The 7,978-nt window shown below is 40.3% G+C and overlaps 1 pseudogene; it reads right to left on the bottom strand.

Annotated features, from left to right (window-relative positions):
• Positions 1-6,012: 6,012 nt before the first annotated feature.
• LOC147738098 (uncharacterized) lies at positions 6,013-7,530 on the bottom strand (annotated as a pseudogene).
• Positions 7,531-7,978: the final 448 nt, after the last annotated feature.

Below are 7,978 nucleotides of genomic sequence, written 5' to 3'. Positions count from 1 at the left end.
AATGCCACTGCGATGCTCTTCAGCTCTAGTGGAGATCACCACAAACCCTCACAGCAGCTTCAAGGGTTTCCAATGGCTCCCGGCCGCACTCAAGATGGCGGTACAGGGTGCAGTCACCACATCACAGCGCAGTTACAGCAGTTGATTGGCAACACTCCATGGTCACCTAATGACACAGGGATACCACCCGTAAATACAGTAGGCTCTTCTGCCCCAGCGGGCCTCGCTTGCCATCCCTGCAGTTGGAGACACCCACTCATGGCACAGCCCCAGTGTAGGCCCAGCTACACACAATGCAGCCACTCCAGCTGAAACCAACGGGATCCCTTTGCGGGCAGTGCTTCTTCCCTGTCCAGAGAGGGCTAAAAACTGCACCAAGCAACCGGCCCACCGCACTGCTCACTCCTCATGTCTGTGCTGGTAACTTGGAAGCTCCAGGGCATCAGGATTCATAAGAATAAAGGATGGACTCACTAGGAGCGGCGAGCTCTATGTCCTGTTGGCCATCTTACCAGGCCACGCCCCCAAGTCGAATTTAAATGAATTCTTAAGTGCATTGACATACAATATGCTGTTAGTGTGCCAAGATCATCAGCACACATTAAACAAGGAATGCGGGTCACTGCCAATTTTTGGGAAAATAAATTTGAATTATTTAACATTTTGGGAAGATCTAACACATATAAGCTATCAAGAATCAGGGCTTACACACGTCCTTAGCGCCGGCTTATTTCTGTCTTTTTGTTTAAGCAGACCAACGGATCCATCTCCACTTGTGTGGGTAAACTACGCAATGCTTGAATCTAGGACAATACGTCCCTATGAAAATTCCAGGTGGGTAGTTTGCCCCATAGACCCCATCTATCAATATGTCAAAGGCAATACAGAAGTCCGTGAAGCAAGTACACAGTCCCTGATTTATTTAACAGACATTTTTTATTATAGCCCAAAGGGCAAAACAATGACCAGTAGTAGAGTGTCTTGCCCGAAAGCCACCCTGTTCAATAAAGTAGTCGATTTTTGTTCCCTGTAACCCAAACTTCAACACTATTAGTATGTTGTCATAGATTTTAGTGGACACATTTAAAAGACTAGTTAACCGGTAATTTGCAGTGACTCTACCTTTCTTCAGTAATGGAGATAATATACGTTTCTTCTATTCATCTGTTTAGAAAGTCAAAGTTTTCTGCCCACTACTCAACATTAGTTTTTAGGACAACTGCTGTTATAAGGGCCAGCAACCTTACGTAGCTTACACTCAGCTATTGTATTTTAAATTTGCTCCTAGGTAAATAATTCAAGTATGTTGGTGTCAACACTATACTTATATTTTTTTTCCTTAATAAAGGTTTAAGCAAATATGTGATGTACATCTGAGACCTGGTCCTCTTCTGATACTGCATGTGCATCATCTATATTGTTTACCTGTCGCCAGAATTTTTCTGATCCCCTGCTTGAAAATCTTCCAACATTTCATTCTTTATTATGTAAACTCACTCTCTTTCTTCTGATGACATACTTATATTGAATTTACAACCCCATGATCTGCTTACAGTTTACCTCTTAACAGTCTCCTAAAAGAATGTTGTAATAGCCTCAGCACTTTATCCTATCTACATTCTACATTGAATTATATTTAGTGGGGTGGTTATTCCTCACTTTTACTGCTGACAACAGAAATTTGTTAAAAATCCATATACAGAAATAAAACCTTTTCTGTTAAAAATGATTCCTTTAATATAAGTGGTCCTTGTAAAACCCCAAACCATTTCCTTCACAATGCATTATATTAAAATAACAAAATAGGTTAAATGTATCGCAGGGGACAAAAACAGTCAACTGAGTAGTGATGAGTGCAAACCTAAAAGTCGAACTAGTTGGATTAACATGGGCAGAGCGGCCATTTAAGCTGATTAAGCCACTTCAGCTCAACCAATCACAGATAATGCTGGACTCAATTGAGGATGCAACAGCTGAATAGTTAGTGAGAGGGATATTATACAACTGACTTTATATCCTTATGGAGATATACATTAGCTAAGAGTAACATTTCAGTTCGATTTTGTTTTACCTGAATTTCAACCACTGATATTTGTGACCACATACTTATACGTTCTATCCTTCTTACCTTTCTTATTTTTCGTGTGCATATAAACGTTAAAAGGTCTCCACATAATCAACCGTATCACCTAGCATGGCTGAGTTTACATATTGATATGATACCATCAATATTCGGGTTCTCTTGGAGCTAAATCTCCTATAGGAGGATAACATGGTCTACATTTAAAAGATTTGCTGAGAAAATGAGTAGAATAAAGTGCAATATAACACGTTGTCAGTCGTCCATGTCGTAATCTCTTCATTGTTCCAATTGTCTCTTCAAGTCAAAGATTGAAGACAATGACACTATTTCAACTCTTCCTTTTCATAATATTCCCACATGTGAATGTACTGTTTACTTCGATACTACCACACCCAACAACCGTTTCACATCAAAAAGGCTTTTTCACGGCTGTTAAATTAGAAACATTTATTGTAATGACAGTTGCTTATGATAAACATTAATTTATCCATACCATAAAACAAATTACTCAACAAATTAAATATTTATTAAGTTTTTTTAAACAATGCTATTGTATTAATTACTCTGAATGATCCCAAAATTAACACCTACATTTTAGTTCATTCTAGGAAATGAGAATGTAATCATGTACAGGGGCATCAGTCATTGATAATACAGATTCACACCACATTTCTATTAATGGTATGTATTGAATTTAGGCATTAATAATACCCGTTCAAAATTACAGATTAATCTGCGGTTTTAGTAAACTTAAAATAATATTTCAAAAGTACTTCTTATAGAACCAATTCACTCCCATTCAACAAATACCTCAAATATAAATAAGTACGTTCATTCAGTATGAACATAGTTTAGGAAAATAAGTCTTTGGTACGTTTTAGAGATCTATAGCATGGTGGAAGTTCAAAATAAATCATAATTCAGTACATTAAAATAAATAATTTTAGATCTATATAACACAGTGCAAGGAGAGCCAGTCAAGTTAAACCATTCTTTTACAAGTAGCCAAATTAGCTCCTCTTAAAATATGGCACAGAGAACTGCTGGAATTAACCATTCTTTATTCTTCTCTTGCCTGCCACTTTTTGCACAGAGGCCCTTTTTTCAATGTTGTGTGCCCCTGCTGATGCAATTTCCTTTGATTTCACAAATAGGACAGATTAAAGTTTGAGGAGAGGTTCTGTTACCCGCTGTTAGAAAGTGCAAGCTAACCACCATTGGCCAGTAAGAGATATGTTCCGTCCCATTTCCTCCTAAATAATTATTAGTCAAGTCATCTAAGGCAATATCGACATCTGAAACATGGTCTTCTACCAAATTTCCTGACAAAACATTATGGAAGTTTTCTAGAGACTTGTTTACTGGTCTTATTTAAGGAAGTCATCAAATGTTCACATTTTGTAATTCCCCAGTTATATTTTGCTGTTGAAATGTGTGGGTCTGTTGATTTTTATTTGGTACTGTTGATTCTTATCTAGTAGAACCAGCACTTCTAAAATTCTTTTTAGAGTGCCTTGCATAAGCAATATTACACTCAATGAGGCAGAGGACATTGTTGGATTTATAGTTTCACCTGTTGAGAATAAGGAGGGAGAGATTTATTCACCATAGACTCCACTCATTGCAGCTTAGTGTGGCATCTACAATAATTTCATGTGCTTCGAACATCAGCTTCTACTTCTGTTCTGAAGCCTGAGCCTGTCGAGTCGATGATATCCATACCGTTTTGTCCCCCTAAATCACCACTTGCTTTTGCTGGATTATCTCCTGGGATACTCTGCTGGATTGTCTTTCCATCATTCGCTGAGAAGAAATGCTTGGACACAAAGTTTCTTATGGAACTTGGTAAAGGAGATCTAGTATCTTTCCTCCAGATTCATCTTCCCTATTCACCTGAGAGACTTGTACATCCCGTATACATTGCTTGGGAATTTTTCCTTTTCCCTTAGACTTGATGCAAACCTCATTAGGCCTTAATATTTGTGTGGCCATTTGCAATTTCTCCATTTGTCAAACACCTGTTTAAATATCCATAATAATCTACTCTGATAACACTAACATCTATCACTTGACAGTGGAATGATTATGCCACAGCATTCACAGGGCTACAAGCCGCATCAGAGCCCCCTCTCTTCAAATTTGCCCCACACTCTCCGACAACCACGACCAACCATTCCTGCTTTGAAGCCAATAAGGGTGGCTACTCAACCTAAAAAGCCAATGCATGGTATGGCTGACCGCAAAGTCGGGGATGAGGAAGTCTACATACAAGGGGGACGAGCACATCATCCTCTTCTGTGGCTCTATTGTCTCATATAAACTTTAACTAAAGACCAGCTCTCTTCTGGAGGGTGCAGGCCCCTCTCCTCGATCAGATCTCCACAAGGTATGACAGATGGGTGCACCACCACACTCCTTGCTACACCATATATTTACATCACCATATTCCCTTAAGTGGGGAATAGCATTGTGTGCCAAGAAGACAATCACCAAATCTCCATCTCCGATGGCTATCCGCCATATGCCATGGTGAGACAGCCTATAGGAAACATAGATAGGACCTGAATCCATTCTCATGCTAAGCAATGATGTCACATTGCTCATGCCACTGACAAGAGAAGGGCTGATAAACTAGCAGATTACAGCAAACATCACAGTGATTTTCTAGGGATCTCTTTCTTGAACCACCTCAACAAAGACACCAACCAGGTTAATGATAGTGGGCAATGCACTTGAACTCGCATAAGGACGCCCCTGGACGCCCCTGGGCATCCCAAAAAACAGCATACTACCTCCCCAAAGCGAGGTCTGAGGTTGGTCACTGTCTATCTCTGCCACTGAGTAGCTGGATCAATATCCCCCTGCAGCAGACAAGGGGCAAATATAGTACAGGTGGATGAGAGGGAATGACGTGTCCCCTCCTTGGAGATCACAATATCTTGTGTCTTTGCCCCCACAGGCCTCTAGGTCCAGGCACAGGATTCGTACCATTTTGAGCTACAACTGCCAGCGCCTCATGTTATGTGACCGTAAGCCCTACGGCAGAGCAATTGATTCAGTGCAGTGTAGCGGTCCTACAATGAAGTTTAACTGAAGCAAGAGATCCTACCATACTAAGAATACATATTTGCATTTCATGAGGTCTTCTCTTCCTGACCATGCCAATTTTCAGCCTTTCTTAGTTGTGATAAATGTTATTCTTTTAGGAAGCCACTCTCAAAGTGTCCAAGTATTTCAAGTTCCATCACTTTACTATGCCTAACAATTTTTATACAACTCCTGTTTGTAAGATTACCAATCATAATGTGAGATTGGACATGAAACAAATTTCCAGACTGCACTCATGCTTGGAGAGATTATGTTCCAAAAGGTGCTTGCCTTATTATGTTGCAATACGCCAGTCACGGAATCCCACAGACTGTCATCGCTGAATCTCCTGGATGTTAAATTCAGTTTGGAGAGATGGTTTCTTCAAAGTTACTAGGTTTCACTTCTTACTGCAGCTTTTATCACATTCTGTGCAGTGGTAGGGTTTCTCAGCAGTATAGATCATCTGATGTGTGAACAGTTTGCTTGTCTGAGTGAAACTTTCTCCAAATGCTGTGCCCAAAGAGGGTTTCTCCTCAGTGTGGATTACTCTCACATTTTCCACACTACATCTGCCTTTGACTAAGTAGGTGTCCTCCAATGCTGGAACAGATCTTCCTTTGAGTGAAGTTTTTCCTATAATCTGTAACTTTCTTTAGTTTCTCCACTGTATGGATTATTGATATCTTAACAGTGTGCTGTTCAGATTGAAGCATTTTCCACATTCTGTTCACAAATAGGGTTTTTAGTGTAGATTTTTTGAGGGCTTAACATATTTTTCATAAGAGTGAATCTTTTCTCATACAATTATATGGTTTCTCACCAGTATGGACTCTGATGCTTCACCAGTTCTCCGCTCTCAATAAATCATTTTCCACATTCTGTACAGTTATGGGGTTTTCACCAGTATGGATTCTCTGACGTACCAAAAGCTTTTTCTTCAGAGTGAAGCTTCTTCTGCATTCTGTACTTGGAAATGGTTTATCACCAGTATGGATTCTCTGGTATGACAATAGTGTTCTCTTTACACTGAAGCCTTTTCCACATTCTGTACACTGAAAGGGTTTCTCACCAGTATACATTCTCTGATGTATTAACAAATGGGATCTATGAAGATAGCTTTTCCCACATTCTATACATTGATAGGAATTCTCACCAGTATGGCTTCTCTGGTGTGACAATAGTTTTCTCTTTACACTAAAGCGTTTTCCACACTCTGTACACTGAAATGGTTTCTCACCTGCCTGGTTTCTCTGATGCTGCACCAGGTTCCACTTCGCACTGAAACATTTGTCACTTTCAGCACAGTGGTAGGGGTTCTCACTAGTATGGATTCTCTGATGCCGCTTCAAGGTGTACTTCTCACTGAAGCTTTTGTCACAATGAGCACAGTAGTAGGGTTTCTCGCCAGTATGGATTCTCTGATGGTGCACTAGCTTGTACGTCACACTGAAGCTTCTCCCACATTCTGTACACTGAATGAGTTTTTTACCAGTATGGATTCTCTGGTGTGACAACAGTGTGCTCTTTATACGGAAGCGTTCTCCACATTTGGTACATTGATAGGGATTTTCACCAGTATGGATTCTCTGATGCCGCACCAAGGTGTGTTTTACACTGAAGCTTTTGCCACATTCAGCACAGTGGTACGGTTTCTCACCAGTATGGATTCTCTGATGTGCCAAAAGGCTTCCCTTCTGAGTGAACTTTTTCCCACATTCTGTACACTGAATGGGTTTCTCACCTGTATGGATTCTCTGGTGTGATAACAGTGTGCTCTTTATACGGAAGCGTTTTCCACATTCTGTACATTGAATGGGTTTCTCACCAGTATGGATTCTCTGATGCTGCACCAAGGTGTGTTTTACACTGAAGCTCTTGCCACATTCAGCACAGTGGTACTGTTTCTCACCAGTATGAATTCTCTGATGAAAAAGCAGTTAACTTGCTCGAGTGAAATTTTTCCCACATTCTGTACTTTGAAAGGGTTTTTCACCAGTATGGATTCTCTGATGCTGCTTCAAGGTGTGCTTCACACTGAAGCTTCTCCCACATTCGGTTCACTGATAGGGTTTCTCACCAGTATGGATTCCCTGATGAACAAGCAGTGCTTTTGCCCAAGTGAAGCTTTTTCCACATTCTGTACATTGAAAGGGTTTCTCACCAGTAGGGATTTTCCGATGCTTCACCAGCCTACGTTGCTCACTGAAGCTTTTTCCACATTCAGTGCAGTTGTAGGGGTTCTCACCAGTATGGATTATCTGATGTATGATTAATGCGCTTGTCAGAGTGAAGTGTTCTCCACATTCTGTGCACCAACAGGGTTTCTCACCAGTGAGGATTCTTTGGTGACTTAACATATTTGTCTTACAAGTGAAGCCTGTCCTCATTCAGTACATATAGAATCCATATGGTGAGAAACCCTATGATGTAACAGTGTGCTCTTCACAGCAAAGTGTTTCTCACTGATAAGGTTTCTCACCTCAATTAATTCTCTGATGCTTTTTGTCTCAGTGAAACTTATCCAACGTTTCATACACTGGTATGACATATACTCAGAACAAACATTTTGATGCCTGTGTAACAAAGAGCCCGTAGTGCAGCTTTCTCACTGTATGTACACTACGATGTCTCCCATAAAAGGCAACCAATGGTAATTCACCCGATTTTATTGGTGAGTCAAGCTCTTCTAATCCTCTTTACAATGGTATAGTTTCTCCAGAGTATGGATATTCTGATGCTTGTCCTAATCTGATATTACAATGAAAATTATGTCACACTCTGTGCACAACTATGCTTCAGCCTCGT

This window comes from Lissotriton vulgaris, chromosome 1_1 (assembly GCF_964263255.1).
Source record: "Lissotriton vulgaris chromosome 1_1, aLisVul1.2, whole genome shotgun sequence".
Taxonomy (NCBI): Eukaryota; Metazoa; Chordata; class Amphibia; order Caudata; family Salamandridae; genus Lissotriton; species Lissotriton vulgaris.
Note: the sequence above shows the minus strand (reverse complement) of the source record. Positions and strands in the feature narration are given on the sequence as shown.